Source organism: Pleurodeles waltl, chromosome 5 (assembly GCF_031143425.1).
Source record: "Pleurodeles waltl isolate 20211129_DDA chromosome 5, aPleWal1.hap1.20221129, whole genome shotgun sequence".
Taxonomy (NCBI): Eukaryota; Metazoa; Chordata; class Amphibia; order Caudata; family Salamandridae; genus Pleurodeles; species Pleurodeles waltl.
This window is the reverse complement of record NC_090444.1, coordinates 18,476,137-18,493,534: the sequence shown is the minus strand read 5'-3', so window position 1 is coordinate 18,493,534 and position 17,398 is coordinate 18,476,137.

The following is a 17,398-nucleotide window of genomic DNA, read 5'->3' as shown; positions in this document are numbered from 1 at the left end:
TATCCCCATACGCACATACATTGACCACCATACATGCAGCACTCTGCCCAGGACCCCTCAGCACCCCCCTACACAAGGCTTACACACACAGCACTCCATACATTCATTCCCCACGCATCATGCTCACAGTGTACTCACCTGTTGGTCTGGAGGACCATAAAGTAAATAGTACTGGGGTAGGACCCCATCCACCAGTCTTTCCAACTCCTCCAAAGAGAAGGCAGGGGCCCTTTCCGCAGACACTAGGGCCATGGTCGCTTCCAGACACAGGTCACAGCAGCACTTGCAGTGTACGTCCTCTCCTGTTGAAGGTCAGGTAGCAAGTGCCATTATGCATGATGCCTTTATCTTGAGGAATAGCAGCATCCCATTTGTGATGTCTCAACTCCAGAGGCACAGGGTGTGGCTAATAGGTGAGCCGATGGTCCCCACCCAGTTGATGTAGGTATATGGGTATGGGGTTGGCTCTAAGGGTGAGTGTGTGGCTAACAGGTATCCCTCAATATTTACAGGTGACTCTGGTTACCCCAACCTCTAATGGCTACTGACTCCAGTGAGGAATGCTAGGACAAGGGCTTTCGCTTGCCTCCTCTTTCCGTATGTCTGTCTGTTCTTTTCTTCTCTTTCCTGTGACCCGTTCAGTGTATCTCTTCTCTCTGCTCTACTGATCCCTTTTTAGGCTCCTCCTGGACCTAAAGTGTTGTAAGAGTCCCTTCTATACTCTATGCTCTTATATTCTTATATCTCTAGTGCCTTCTCCTTTGTCTGTCTATCCCTCCTCTCCCTCTCTGGTAGCCCGCATGAGAAAATAAATATGCAAGAAACAACCAAAGTGTATAACCGAAACTACTAAATAAAAATACAAAAAAAACCTATCCAATTATGTTCTTAATCGAAGCCTGTATTCCCTTCGAGTCCCTTCTCCTCACTCCCTCCTTTTCTCACCTGTCTTATTCACGCACCTGAGGGGGCAACGCTTTTTTCCGTAAGTTGTGGCTTGGCGCCTCCCGTGCCTCAGATTCCTCAGGCAGGGCTCCCAAAGTTCGGCTGGTCTCCGTGCTGTCGTTGGTGCCTGATACATCGTCAGGCCGTCCTCTTGTCTCCTCCTTCCTGCTGGCTACTCCGACGCCGCCAGTTTTCGTCGGGACGTCTTTTAGACACGCCCGAAAGGCGTGCATTTCGTGTCCCTGCCCTCCGTTCCCCGGAAGCGGCAAGGGATTGGACGCCGTCATCACTGCTTCCAGGACGGGAGCGGCAGCGATAGTCTCAGTCTGGCATGACAGGTCCGCTTGATGCACTCGCGGCCCGTCACATACATTCCCCCTAGCATGTGGCTGATAGAGCCACTCCGAAGCAGGATAACAGGACAGGAAATCAGCGTTGAGCATGCGAGAACCCGGGGCATGGATGACCTGGAAGGAGAAAGGTTGAAGTGATAGGAACCATCTGAGGACTCGCGCATTTGTGTCCTTATGCTGAGCGAGCCAAGTCAGAAGGGCATGATCCGTGATCAGGTTAAATGGTCGTCCCGCCTGATAGTAACTCAGGGAGTCTATTGCCCATTTAATAGCCAGGCACTCCTTTTCCAGAGTGTGATAATGACGTTCCCTAGGCAATAGTTTTTGGCTGATGTATACAGTGTGGTGCAAGGAACCTGTCTCATCTGCCTGTGACATTACATCACCTAGTCCCACATCGGAGGCATCGGTCTGAACCAAAAAAGGTTTGGTAAAGTCCGGACAACATAGGACAGGTTCAGACGTAAGGAGATCCCTGAGAGTTTCAAAACTTTGCTTCTCCCTCGGAGAAAGGTCGACCAGGTGATTGGGTTTGGATTTTTGTAAAAGATCTGTGAGAGGTCCTGCAAGGGTGGAGAACTGAGGTATAAATCTGCTGTAGTATCCTAGCATTCTTAAGAAGGCTCGGACGTCTTTCTTGGTACGCGGGAGAGGTAACTGTGTAATGGCTTGGACTTTCTCTACTTGGGGTCGTACTCTACCGTTCCCTATGACATAACCTAGGTACTGAATGACTGTATGCCCTAATTTACATTTCTCAGGATTGGCGGTTAGTTTGGCCTTACGTAGGGCTTGTATTATGTGGTTTAGATGCGTGAGTTGTTCTTCCCAGGTAGCACCATATACTACAATATCATCAAGATATGCAGCCGCATGGGTCTTATTAAAGGGTTGGAGAATCATATCAATGAGACGTTGGAAAGGGGCTGGGGCCCCATGAAGGCCCTACGGAAGAACTGTGATCTTATAAAGGCCAGAGGATGTAGCAAATGCAGTTTTTTCTCTGTCCTCAGCTTTCAGGGGAATCTGCCAATAACCTTTGGTTAAATCCAAGGTGGACATATACTTGGCCTGCCCCAACCACTCTAACAATTCATCAATGTGGGGCATAGGATAGGAATCAAAATGTGAAAGGGCATTGACTTGTCTAAAGTCAATACAGAATCTGATACTACCATCAGGTTTCAGAACCAGGACCACTGGGGAACACCAGGGACTGGAAGAGGGCTCAATTATGCCGGCATTTAACATGTTTTCTTCCTGTTCCACTAACTGTCGCTTAGCCTCCAGTATCCTATAGGGTCGTTGGTGTGATATTTTATTTCCTATGGTGCGGATGTGGTGCTGTATCAACGGGGTGCAACCGGGTATTTTAGAGAACACGTCTAGGCCCGAAAGGACTAGACTTTGTAGTTGTCGTGTTTGTTCGGAATTAAGGTCACTGTGCATCAGGGCTAGTGTACTTGGTCTGTGTCTGTGGTAACGTAATACGAGGGATTGACTTCTGCTTTCTTGTTCCATTTTTTTAAGAGGTTAATGTGATAAATCTGTTCTCTGCCTGATCCTTGTGGTATGTTTATCTTATAGGTGGTGGAATTCATTTGTTCTTCTACAGTATATGGGCCTTGCCAACGCGCAAGGAGTTTATTTTCACTGGTGGGCAATAACATGAGTACCTTATCTCCTACAGCTAGAGTTCGGGGTGTCCTATGGATGTCATAGTGGGCTTTCTGTTTCGCCTGTGCCTCTCTTAGGGTTTGGTGAGCCTCTTCCCATAAGTTGTGTAAGTTGTCCCTGAGGTCTTTGGTATATGTGAGGACATCCCTTACCCCTTCTTCTGATTCCTCCCACTGTTCAGCTAGCATCTCTAGAAGGGTACGGGGTTGCTGGCCAAAGAGCAACTCAAAAGGACTGTGTCCCATGGAGGATTGTGTATGAGTATGCAAGGCGTACAGGACTATGGGTAGTTTTTGTTCCCAATCTCTTCCTGTCTCACTGATCACCTTCCGTAGTAAGGTTTTTATGGTTTTACTATATCGTTCGACTAAACCATCCATCTTTGGATGGTAAACAGAGGTACGTATCTGTCAAACCCCCAGTGTGTGGCATATTTCGGCCATGAGGCGGGACATGAAAGGGGTTCCTTGATCAGTGAGTATCTCTTTAGGAAACCCTACTGATCCCCAGGTACTGTCCCTGCTGCAGCCGCTGGGTCTCCTGCAGCTTGGCCAGTATCTGGCCCATGGTCCCCTGGGAATGGTGGTATGCTCCCAGGATGTGGGTGAGTGCTTTGTGGAGAGTCGGTTCACTTGGCCTGTCTTCCCCCTGTCACATAGCAGTCCTCCCAGCTTCCCTGTTGTCCTGTGCATCTGTCCCCTGAACTGTGTGTCCACTGCCACTGACCCCAGGTCCCTGATCGTCCTGTGTTTGTGGGGTTGCCGGGGGTCCCTGTAGTGGTGGACACACTGCTGCTGTGTCCTAGCAACAGAGGTATGGGCCCGCTGGGTGGGTGCTGTGCTGGTGTTTCCTGAGGGGGGAGGCTCTGTGGTGGTTTGGGACTGTGGCTGGGTCACCGACTGTCCGGAGGTCCCTGATGGGCCAGGTTGGTCATCCTGATCCAGGCGTGCAGAACTGCTGTCATCACTGTGGGCCTCTTCTGGGGGGGGAATGGAGTTGCTGGCACCTCCTCTCCGGTGATGTTGTGTGGGGGTTCTGTATGTATGTAAATGCAGTGTTATTATTTCAGTGTGTGACATCTTGTGCATGGGTATTTTCCCATCTATGGCTGTTATTTCCAAGGTAGCTTTGGCTTGTGTGAGTTGTGATTTGGTTGGCTAAGTGATTGTCACTAGTGTGCATGCTGTGGTAATGGATGTCCATGCACGTCTGTGATGGGGGTCCATGCAATAGTGTAGCATGCAGGGCTTGGTACTGGGATGGGTGGCTTGTGATGGTGGGGTGTATGTGAGGTGGTGAAGTGACGGGGGTGAGGGCAGGGGTAGGAGTTTGTGATGGCATGCAGGTGGGGGGGGATAAAGTAGTAAAACTTTAACTTACCAGAGTCCAGTCCTCCTACTACTCCTGCCAGGCCCTCAGGAAGCATGATCGCCAAGACTTGCTCCTCCCATGTTGTTAGTTGTGGGTGAGGAGGTGGGGGTCCACCGCCAGTCCTCTGTACAGCTATCTGGTGTCTTGCTACCACGAAATGCACCTTCCCCCATAGGTTGTTCCACCTCTTCCTGATGTCATCCCTTGTTCTGGGGTGCTGTCCCATGGTGTTGACCCTGTCCACGACTCTCTGCCATAGCTCCATCTTCCAAGCAATGGAAATCTGCTGCACCTGTGATCCGAATAGCTGTGGCTCTACCCAAATGATTTCCTTCACCATGATCCTTAGGTCCTCCTCTGAGAACCTGGGGTGTCTTTGTGATGCCATGGGTGTAGTGTGAGTGGCTTGTGTGGGGTGATATATTGGGGTGTGTGCTGTGAGGTGCCTAGATGGTGTATGGGTGATGGTGTTTTCTGGCTCTGATTCAGTGGGTGCTCCTGGTTTGTCGCTCTCTCAGTTGTCAATTTCTTTTGTCGTAAAGGGTTGTGGGTAGTGTTTATGTGTGTTTTATAGTGTTGTGGGTGTGTGGGTGTGGTGTGTGTATGTGTGTCAGGAGTGTGCAGTTTAAATTGTCCAATGCGGTGTTGTTTTGTTAGTGTGTGTGTATTTTGAGCGTGGCAATATGTACCGCCAATGGTTTATCGCGGTTGAATGTCCGCTGCGGTGATTCGTGGGTCATGATGCTGTGGGCCTATTTCTGTTGGCGTAACAGTATGGGTTTTGGTACTGCTATTTCATCACTGACCTTTGGGCTGGCGGACTTGTGTGTGTGTCTGTATAGTGGTGGATTTCTATGTGTGGGTCATAATACGTATAGCAGTATACCGCCGCAGTCGCGGTATGTTAGCGGCAGTCAGCATGGCGGTAAGCAGCACTTACTGCCAAAATCATAATGAGGGCCTATGTATTATAAGGAGTTAATGACCCCTGTCGTACTGTAGGGAGCTGTCCTGGCTTATAGTGGGTACCTGATGGTACTTACACCTTGTGCCAGGTCCAGTTATCCCTTATTAGTAGATTAGCAGTGTTCTAGCAGCTTAGGCTGATAGAGGTAGCTATAGCAGAGCAGTTTAGGCTGAACTAGGAGACATGCAAAGCTCCTACCATACCACTTACATCATATAGGTATTATATCATATGAAACACAATACTCAGAGTTACTAAAAATAAAGGTACTTTATTTTAGTGACAATGTGCCAAAAATATCTCAGAGGATATACTTCCTTAGGAGGTAAGTAACATACACAAAATATACACACAAACTAAAATCAGGTAAGTAAACAGTTAGAAAAAGTAGTGCAAACACTGTAGAATACAATAGGATGCAATAGGCCTAGGGGCAACACAAACCATATACTAAGAAAGTGGAATGCGAACCACTTAGGAACCCCAGGCCTAGTGTAGTGTGTAGAGGGTCGCTGGGAGTGTAAGAAAGCACTAAGGGTGTCCTAGATACCCCACCCCATGACCCTGAAAAGTAGGAGTAAAGTTACCCTACTTCCCCAGAAACACACTGAAGTCGTGTTAGGAGATTCTGCAAAGACCACAACTAACTGCAAAGCACTGAAGACGGATTCCAGGACCTGAGGACCTGTAAGGGAAGGGGACCAAGTCCAAGAGTCACAAAAGTGTCCAGGGGGGCAGGACCCCACTAAACCTCAGATGAAGGTGCAAAATGGCTGCCTCCGGTTGGAAGAATCTGAAGATTCTGCAACAACGGAAGATGCCAGGAACTTCTCCTTTGCACAGAAGATGTCCCACGGTGTGCTGGAGGATGCATAGTTGTTTCCACGCAGAAAGACTGCAAACAAGCCTTGCTATCTGCAAAGGTCACAGTTAAAGAAAATGGGTGCTGCCTGGGCCCAGGAAGGACCAGGAGGTCGCCCCTTGGAGGAGGAGACAGAGGGGGCACTCAACAATACAGAGAGCCCATACAGAAGCAGGCAGCGCCTGCAGAAGTACTTGAACATGGGTTCAAGGAAACTGAGCAATGCAGTCATCTCAACAATACAAAAGAGGGTCCCACAAAGCCGGAGGTCAACTCAGCGAATTGAGCAACGCAGGACAGATTGCTGGGGACCTGGGTTGTGCTGTGCATGACGGATTCCTTGCAAAAGTGCACAGAAGCACTAACAGCTGCAGTTCACGCAGTACACAGGATTACTGTCTGGCGTGGGGAGGCAAGGACTTACCTCCACCAAATTTAGACAGATGGATTACTTGGACTGTCGGGGTCACTTGGATCCAGCTCCTGTGTTCCAGGGACCACGCTCGTCCCATTGAGAGAGGACCCAGAGTTCAGGTGAAGCAGAAGTTTGGTGCCTGCGTTAGCAGGGGGAAGATTCCATTGACCCACGGGAGATTTCTTCTTGGCTTCCAGTGCAGGGTGAAGGCAGACAGCCCCCAGAGCATGCACCACCAGGAAATAGTCAAAAAAGCCGGCAGGATTATGTGCTACAGTGTCGCTGGTAGTCTTCTTGGTACTTTGTTGCAGTTTTGCAGGCGTCCTGGAGCAGTCATCGGTCCATCCTTGGCAGAAGTCAAAGAGGGAGATGCAGAGGAACTCTGGTGAGCTCTTGCATTCGTTATCTGAAGAGAAGCCCACAGGAGAGACCCTAAATAGCCCTCAGAGGAGGATTGGCCACCTAGTCAGGTGAGCACCTATCAGGAGGGGTCTCTGACATCACCCGCTGGCACTGGCCACTCATAGGCCTCCATTGTGCCCTCACAACTCTGCATTTAAGATGGCAGAGGTCTGGGACACACTGGAGGAGCTCTGGGCACCACCCCTGGGGTGGTGATGGACAGGGGAGTGGTCACTCCCCTTTCCTTTGTCCGGTTTCGTGCCAGAGCAAGGGCTGGGGGATCCCTGAACCGGTGTAGACTAGCTTATGCAAGGAGGGCACTATCTGTGCCCTTCAAAGCATTTCCAGAGGCTGGGGGAGGCTACTCCTCCCCAGCCCTTAACACCTATTTCCAAAGGGAGAGGGTGTAACACCCTCTCTCAGAGGAAATCCTTTGTTCTGCCTTCCTGGGACTGGGCTGCTGCCTGTCTGTGGGTTGGCAGCAGCAGTAGCTTCAGTGAAAACCCCAGAGAGTTGGTTTGGCAGTACTCGGGGTCCATGCTGGAGCCCCGGGGATACATGGGATTGGCAGCCCAATACAAGATTTGGCATGGGGGGACAATTCCATGATCTTAGACATTTTACATGGCCATATTCGGAGTTACCATTGTGAAGCTACATATAGGTATTGATCTATATGTAGTGCACGCGTGTAATGGTGTCCCTGCACTCACAAAGTTCGGGCAAATTGCCCTGAACTATGTGGGGACACCTTGGATAGTGCCAGGGTGCCCTCACACTTAGTAACTTTGCACCTAACCTTCACTAAGTGAGAGTTAGACACGTAGGTGACTTATAAGTTACTTAAGTGCAGTGTCAAATGGCTGTGAAATAAAATGGACGTTATTTCAATCAGGCTGGAGTGGCAGTCCTGTGTAAGAATTGGCTTAGCTCCCTATGGGTGGCAAAAGAAATGCTGCAGCCCATAGGGATCTCCTGGAACCCCAATACCCTGGGTACCTAGGTACCATATATTAAGGAATTATAAGGGTGTTCCAGTGAGCCTGCAGAGAGAGCATAAACACTGAGGTTCTGATTAGCAGAGTCTCAGTGACACAGTTAGGCACCACACAGGGAACACATTTAGGCCACAAACTATGAGCACTGGGGTCCTGGCTAGCAGGATGCCAGTGAGACAGGCAAAAACAAACTGACACACAAGTAAAAATGGGGGTAACATGCCAGGCAAGTTGGTACTTTCCTACACGTACATTATAAGGGTATTGCAAGTCACCTCAGAGCTCCACGGCCATATGATGGAACTCAACACTCAGCCTCCTTCCAATATTTGGCTGTTGAAGTCCTCGGTGATTTGAAATATCTAAAAATTGTACAGCAGGAAGTACTTTCTCCCATGTGTAGGAAAGTACCATCTTGCCTGGCACGTTACCCCCATTTTTCACTGTATATATGTTGTTTTAGTTGTATGTGTCACTGGGACCCTGCCAGCCAGGGCCCCAGTGCTCATAAGTGTGCCTGAATGTGTTACCTGTGTTATGACTAACTGTCTCACTGAGGCTCTGCTAACCAGAACCTCAGTGGTTATGCTCTCTCATTTCTTTCAAATTTTCAATAACAGGCTAGTGACCAATTTTACCAATTTACATTGGCTTACTGGAACACCCTTATAATTCCCTAGTATATGGTACTGAGGTACCCAGGGTATTGGAGTTCCAGGAGATCCCTATGGGCTGCAGCATTTTTTTTGCCACCCATAGGGGGCTCTGACAATTCTTACACAGGCCTGCCACTGCAGCCTGAGTGAAATAACGTCCACGTTATTTCACAGCCATTTTTCACTGCACTTAAGTAACTTATAAGTCACCTCTATGTCTAACCTTTACCTGGTAAAGGTTGGGTGCTAAGTTACTTAGTGTGTGGGCACCCTGGCACTAGCCAAGGTGCCCCCACATTGTTCAGGCCCAATTCCCCGGACTTTGTGAGTGCGGGGACACCATTACACGCATGCACTACATATAGGTCACTACCTATATGTAGCTTCACAATGGTAACTCCGAATATGGCCATGTAACATGTCTATGATCATGGAATTGCCCTCTCTATGCCATCCTGGCATAGTTGGCACAATCCCATGATCCCACAGGTCTGTAGCTCAGACCTGGGTACTGCCAAACTGCCTTTCCCGGGGTTTCACTGCAGCTGCTGTTGCTGCCAATACCTCAGACAGGTTTCTGCCCTCCTGGGGTCCAGCCAGGCTTGGTCCAGGAAAGCAGAACAAAGGACTTCCTCAGAGAGAGGGTGTTACACCCTCTCCCTTTGGAAAATGGTGTTAGGGCTGGGGAGGAGTAGCCTCCCCATCCTCTGGAAATGCTTTCATGGGCACAGATTGTGCCCATTTCTGCATAAGCCAGTCTACACCGGTTCAGGGACCCCTCAGCCCTGCTCTGGCGCGAAACTGGACAAAGGAAAGGGGAGTGACCACTCCCCTGACCTGCACCTCCCCTGGGAGGTGCCCAGAGCTCCTCCAGTGTGCTCCAGACCTCTGCCATCTTGGAAACAGAGGTGCTGCTGGCACACTGGACTGCTCTGAGTGGCCAGTGCCAGCAGGTGACGTCAGAGACTCCTTCTGATAGGCTCCTTCAGGTGTTGCTAGCCTATCCTCTCTCCTAAGTAGCCAAACCCTCTTTTCTGGCTATTTAGGGTCTCTGTCTTTGGGGATTCCTTAGATAACGAATGCAAGAGCTCATCCGAGTTCCTCTGCATCTCTCTCTTCACCTTCTGCCAAGGAATCGACTGCTGACCGCGCTGGAAGCCTGCAAAACTGCAACAAAGTAGCAAAGACGACTACTGCAACTCTGTAACACTGATCCTGCCGCCTTCTCTACTGCTTTCCTGGTGGTGCATGCTGTGGGGGTAGTCTGCCTCCTCTCTGCACTAGAAGCTCCGAAGAAATCTCCCGTGGGTCGACGGAATCGTCCCCCTGCAACCGCAGGCACCAAAGAACTGCATCACTGGTACCCTGGGTCTCCTCTCAGCACGACGAGCGAGGTCCCTTGAATCCAGCAACTCTGTCCAAGTGACTCCCACAGTCCAGTGACTCTTCAGTCCAAGTTTGGTGGAGGTAAGTCCTTGCCTCCCCACGCCAGACTGCATTGCTGGGAACCGCGACTTTTGCAGCTACTCCGGCCTCCGTGCACTTCCGGCAGAAATCCTTTGTGCACAGTCCAGCCTGGGTCCACGGCACTCTAACCTGCATTGCACGACCTCCTAAGTTGTCCTCCGGCGATGTGGGACTCCTTTGTGCGACTTCGGGTGAGCACCGTTTCACTCCACTTCGTAGTGCCTGTTCCGGCACTTCTGCGGGTGCTGCCTGCTTCCGAGATGGCTCCTTGTCATGCTCGACGCCCCCTCTGTCCCCAGATGCAATTGCCGATCTCCTGGTCCCTCCTGGGCCACAGCAGCATCCAAAAACCCTAACCGCACGATTTGCAGCTAGCAAGGCTTGTTGGCGGTCTTTCTTCAGGAAAACACTTCTGCACAACTCTCCACGGCGTGAGGGATCCGTCCTCCAAAAGGGAAGTTCCTAGCCCTTGTCGTTCCTGCAGAATCTTCAGCTTCTACTGCCCAGTAGCAGCTCCTTTGCACTCACAGCTGGCATTTCCTGGGCATCTGCCCATCTCCGACTTGCTTGTGACTTTTGGACTTGGTCCCCTTGTTCCACAGGTACCCTCGTTTGGAAATCCATCGTTGTTACATTGCTGATTTGTGTCTTTCCTGCAGAATTCCCCTATCACGACTTCTAAGTCCTTTGGGGAACTTTAGTGCACTTTGCACTCACTTTTCAGGGTCTTGGGGTGGGCTATTTTTCTAACCCTAACTGTTTTCTTACAGTCCCAGCGACCCTCTACAAGGTCACATAGGTTTGGGGTCCATTCGTGGTTCGCAGTCCACTTTTGGAGTATATGGTTTGTGTTGCCCCTATCCCTATGTGTCCCCATTGCATCCTATTGTAACTATACATTGTTTGCACTGTTTTCTAAGACTATTACTGCATATTTTGGTATTGTGTACATATATCTTGTGTATATTTACTATCCTCATACTGAGGGTACTCACTGAGATACTTTTGGCATATTGTCATAAAAATAAAGTACCTTTATTTTTAGTATATCTGTGTATTGTGTTTTCTTATGATATTGTGCATATGACACTAGTGGTACTGTAGGAGCTTCACTCGTCTCCTAGTTCAGCCTAAGCTGCTCTGCTAAGCTACCATTATCTATCAGCCTAAGCTGCTAGACACCCTATACACTAATAAGGGATAACTGGGCCTGGTGCAAGGTGCAAGTACCCCTAGGTACTCACTACAAGCCAGTCTAGCCTCCTACATTGGTTGTGCAGTGGTGGGATAAGTGCTCTGTAACTACTTACCACTTTTGTCATTGTACTTTTCATAAGAAAAAAATATACAAAACAAGTTCAGTGTATGTACACCTAACCAAAAAGTTTTGCATTTCTTTTCTCACTTCTTTTCTAAAGTGCTGAAAAGTACCTCTAACTTTCTAAAAAGTTCTTAAAAAGTTTTAAAAGTTTTTTTCTGTCTTTATAAAAGTTCTGAAAAACTTTTTCTTCACTTTTTCTGTCACTTAAACACTGTCTAAAATGTCTGGCACAGGCCAAACTGTTGATCTGTCCAAACTTGCCTATGATAACCTTAGCTGGAAAGAAGCAAGGAGTCTCTGCATAGATAGAGGTTTAAGTGTAAGGAAGAATCCTTCTAGAGAACTGTTAGTGAAGATGCTTATTGAACAGGATAAGGCCACAGCTGGCACTCCTGTTGAAAAGTTAGCTGATGGTTCCCACTCTGACTCAGGGGCTCCCCTAGCTAAAGAAGTGGGAGGGAAACTTCCAAGCCTGCCCCCTAGCAGACAACCTAGCATAGTTGGAACTAATGTTGAGTCACATCATACAGATAGTGTGGTCTCACATCTCAGTAAGAGTATTCCTTCTCATCACAGTAGAAGTGCTGTTTCTGTGAGCCAAGCTGTTAGGGTGCCTTCTGTGAGGGACAGGTCTCCTTCTGTCCTTTCACATCATACTTCTGTTTCTAGACATGTCCCTCCCACCCACCCTGATGACAGATTGTTAGAAAGGGAGCTCAATAAGTTGAGAGTGGAACAAACCAGACTGAAGCTCAAGAAGCAACAGCTGGATTTGGATAGACAGTCCTTAGAACTAGAGAAAGAAAGACAGAAGTTGGGTTTAGAAACCCATGGTGGCAGCAGCAGTATTCCCCATAGTCATCCTGCAAAAGAGCATGATTCCAGGAATCTGCACAAGATAGTTCCCCCTTATAAGGAGGGGGATGACATTAACAAGTGGTTTGCTGCACTTGAGAGGGCCTGTGTTGTACAGGATGTCCCTCAAAGGCAGTGGGCTGCTATCCTATGGCTATCATTTAGTGGAAAGGGTAGGGATAGGCTCCTTACTGTAAAAGAAAGTGATGCCAATAATTTAGCAGTTCTTAAGAATGCACTCCTGGATGGTTATGGCTTAACCACTGAACACTACAGGATGAAGTTCAGAGAGACCAAAAAGGAGTCTTCACAAGACTGGGTTGATTTTGTTGACCATTCAGTGAAGGCCTTGGAGGGGTGGTTACATGGCAGTAAAGTTACTGATTATGACAGCCTGTATAACTTGATCCTGAGAGAGCATATACTTAATAACTGTGTGTCTGATTTGTTGCACCAGTACCTGGTGGACTCTGATCTGACCTCTCCCCAAGAATTGGGAAAGAAGGCAGACAAATGGGTCAGAACAAGGGTGAACAGAAAAGTTCATACAGGGGGTGACAAAAATGGCAACAAGAAGAAGGATGGTAAGTCTTCTGACAAGGGTGGGGACAAATCTAAAAATGAGTCTTCATCAGGCCCACAAAAACACTCTGGTGGGGGTGGTGGGCCCAAATCCTCTTCTAATCAAAACAAAGAAAAGAAACCATGGTGCTATTTATGTAAAATAAAAGCCCATTGGACAACAGATCCCAGTTGTCCAAAGAAAAGCACCAAGCCTCCTACCACTACAAACCCTACTGCTACACCTAGTGTCCCTTCTAATAGCAATGGTGGTGGGAGCAAACCTACTAATAGCCAATCCAAGGGAGTAGCTGGGCTCACTTTTGGTAACTTAGTTGGGGTTGGTCTTGTTAGGGAGACCACATAGGCTGTGTTAGTCTCTGAGGGGGCTATTGATTTAGCCACCTTAGTTGCTTGTCCCCTTAACATGGATAAGTACAAGCAACTACCCCTAATAAATGGTGTTGAGGTTCAGGCCTACAGGGACACTGGTGCCAGTGTTACTATGGTAATAGAGAAACTGGCCCACCCTGAACAACACCTACTTGGTCACCAGTACCAAGTAACCGATGCTCACAACAACACACTTAGCCACCCCATGGCTGTTGTAAATCTCAACTGGTGGGGTTACTGGTCCAAAGAAAGTTGTGGTAGCCTCAGATTTACCTGTAGACTGTCTACTAGGAAATGATTTGGAGACATCAGCTTGGCCAGATGTGGAGTTGGAGGCCCATGCAGCAATGCTGGGCATCCCAGGGCATATTTTTGCTTTAACCAGGGCTCAGGCCAAAAAGCAAAAAGGACAGGGTAACATGGATCCTGGAACAATGGACCAAGTGCTCCCTAAAGCTAGGGCTAGTAGAAGTAAAGCACTACCTACTATCCCTCCCTCTACAGTGGATTCTACTTCTGAGGAAGAAGAATTTCCACCCTGTGCAGAACCTACACCAGAAGAGCTGGAAGCAGACACTGCTGAGCTTTTGGGTGAAGGGGGGGCCTGCCAGGGAGGAGCTGAGTGTGGCACAGCAAACCTGTCCCACACTAGAGGGTATAAGACAGCAAGCTGTCAAACAAGCAAATGGGGATGTCAGTGACTCTCACAGAGTTTACTGGGAGGACAACCTCTTGTACACTGAAGCAAGGGACCCAAAATCTGGAGCTGCCAGGAGATTGATGATTCCTCAGGAGTACAGAAAGTTCCTCCTAACTCTTGCTCACGACATTCCCTTAGCTGGACATTTGGGGCAAATGAAAACTTGGGACAGGCTTGTTCCCTTGTTTCATTGGCCTAGAATGTCTGAGGACACAAAAGAGTTTTGTAAGTCCTGTTAAACCTGTCAAGCCAGTGGCAAGACAGGTGGCACTCCAAAGGCACCCCTTATTCCACTGCCTGTGGTTGGGGTTCCCTTTGAAAGGGTAGGGGTTGACATAGTTGGCCCCCTTGACCCCCCTACTGCTTCAGGCAATAGGTTTATCTTGGTGGTAGTGGACCATGCCACCAGATATCCTGAAGCAATTCCTCTAAGGACCACTACAGCACCTGCAGTGGCAAAGGCCCTCCTGGGAATATTTTCCAGGGTGGGCTTCCCAAAAGAGGTGGTATCAGACCGGGGAAGCAATTTCATGTCTGCTTACTTAAAGGCCATGTGGAAGGAGTGTGGTGTGACATACAAGTTCACCACACCCTATCATCTACAAACAAATGGACTGGTGGAGAGATTTAACAAAACTCTCAAAGGCATGATTATGGGACTCCCTGAAAAACTCCGCAGGAGATGGGATATCCTTTTACCATGCCTCCTTTTTGCCTACAGGGAGGTACCCCAGAAAGGAGTGGGCTTCAGCCCCCTTGAACTCCTCTTTGGACACCCTGTGAGGGGTCCACTAACACTTGTCAAGGAGGGTTGGGAACAACCTTTAAAAGCTCCAAAGCAAGATATAGTGGATTATGTACTTGGCCTCAGATCAAGGATGGCTGAATACATGAAAAAGGCCAGTAAAAACCTTCAGGCCAGCCAAGAGCTCCAGAAGCAATGGCATGACCAGAAGGCTGTTTTGGTTCAGTACCAACCAGGGCAGAAAGTGTAGGTCTTGGAGCCTGTGGCCCCAAGAGCACTCCAAGATAAATGGAGTGGACCCCACACAATTGTTGAGCAAAAGGGTGAAGTCACCTACTTAGTTGACTTAGGCACTGCCAGGAGCCCCCTTAGGGTGCTCCATGTCAATCGCCTGAAACCCTACTATGACAGGGCTGATCTCACCCTGCTCATGGCAACTGATGAGGGACAGGAAGAAGAGAGTGACCCTCTCCCTGATCTCTTCTCTTCCACAGAGCAAGATGCTCTAGTGGATGGTGTAGTTTTGGCTGATTGTCTCACTGCTGAGCAGAGAGACCATTGCATAAATCTCCTGGGTCAGTTTTCTGAACTCTTCTCTACTGTGCCAGGTACCACTTCTTGGTGTGAGCACACTATAGATACTGGAGACAGCTTGCCTGTCAAAAGTAAAATCTATAGGCAGCCTGACCATGTCAGAGACTGCATAAAGCAAGAGGTGCAGAAAATGTTAGAACTGGGAGTGGTTGAGCACTCTGAAAGTCCATGGGCTTCTCCTGTGGTAATTGTACCAAAACCTCATTCCAAGGATGGAAAGAAGGAAATGCGGTTTTGTGTTGACTACAGAGGTCTCAACCACGTAACCAAAACTGATGCTCACCCTATACCCAGGGCAGATGAGCTCATAGATACACTGGCATCTGCCAAGTATCTAAGCACTTTTGACTTGACTGCAGGGCATTGGCAGATCAAATTATCAGAAGATGCAAAAGCAAAAACTGCATTTTCAACCATTGGAGGTCATTACCAATTCACAGTAATGCCTTTTGGATTGAAAAATGCACCTGCCACTTTTCAGAGGTTGGTGAACACAGTCCTGCAAGGGCTGGAGGCTTTTAGTGCAGCATATCTGGACGATATAGCTGTCTTTAGCTCCAGTTAGGATGATCACCTGGTCCACCTATGGAAAGTTTTGGAGGCCCTGCAAAAGGCAGTCCTCACTATCAAGGCTTCAAAGTGCCAGATAGGGCAGGGGAAGGTGGTTTATCTGGGACACCTTGTTGGTGGGGATCAGATTGCACCACTTCAGGGGAAAATCCAAACTATTATAGATTGGGTTCCCCCTACTACTCAGACTCAGGTGAGAGCCTTCCTAGGCCTCACTGGGTATTACAGGAGGTTCATTAAGAACTATGGCTCCATTGCAGCCCCTCTTAATGACCTCACATCCAAGAAAATGCCTAAAAAGGTATTATGGACAGCAAACTGTCAGAAAGCTTTTGAGGAGCTGAAGCAGGCCATGTGCTCTGCACATGTCCTGCAAAGCCCTTGTTACTCTAAAAAATTCTATGTCCAAACTGATGCATCTGAATTAGGAGTAGGGGCAGTCCTATCACAACTTAATTCTGAGGGCCAGGATCAACCTGTTGCTTTTATTAGTAGGAGGTTGACCCCTAGAGAAAAGCGTTGGTCTGCCATAGAGAGGGAGGCCTTTGCTGTGGTCTGGGCACTAAAGAAGTTGAGGCCATACCTGTTTGGCACTCACTTCATTGTTCAGACAGACCACAAACCTCTACTTTGGCTAAAACAAATGAAAGGTGAAAATCCTAAATTGTTGAGGTGGTCCATATCCGTACAGGGAATGGACTATACAGTGGAACATAGACCTGGGAGTAGCCACTCCAATGCAGATGGACTCTCCAGATATTTCCACTTAGACAATGAAGACTCATCAGGTCATGGCTAGTCTGATAGTCCTTCATTTGGGGGGCGGGGGGTTGTATAGGAAAGTACCATCTTGCCTGGCATGTTACCCCCATTTTTCACTGTATATATGTTGTTTTAGTTGTATGTGTCACTGGGACCCCGCCAGCCAGGGCCCCAGTGCTCATAAGTGTGCCTGAATGTGTTACCTGTGTTATGACTAACTGTCTCACTGAAGCTCTGCTAATCAGAACCTCAGTGGTTATGCTCTCTCATTTCTTTCAAATTGTCACTAACAGGCTAGTGACCAATTTTACCAATTTACATTGGATTACTGGAACACCCTTATAATTCCCTAGTATATGGTACTGAGGTACCCAGGGTATTGGGGTTCCAGGAGATCCCTGTGGGCTGCAGCATTTCTTTTGCCACCCATAGGGAGCTCTGACAATTCTTACACAGGCCTGCCACTGCAGCCTGAGTGAAATAACGTCCACGTTATTTCACAGCCATTTTTCACTGCACTTAAGTAACTTATAAGTCACCTATATGTCTAACCTTTACCTGGTAAAGGTTGGGTGCTAAGTTACTTAGTGTGTGGGCACCCTGGCACTAGCCAAGGTGCCCCCACATTGTTCAGGGCCAATTCCCCGGACTTTGTGAGTGCGGGGACACCATTACACGCGTGCACTACATATAGGTCACTACCTATATGTAGCTTCACAATGGTAACTCCGAATATGGCCATGTAACATGTCTATGATCATGGAATTGCCCCCTCTATGCCATC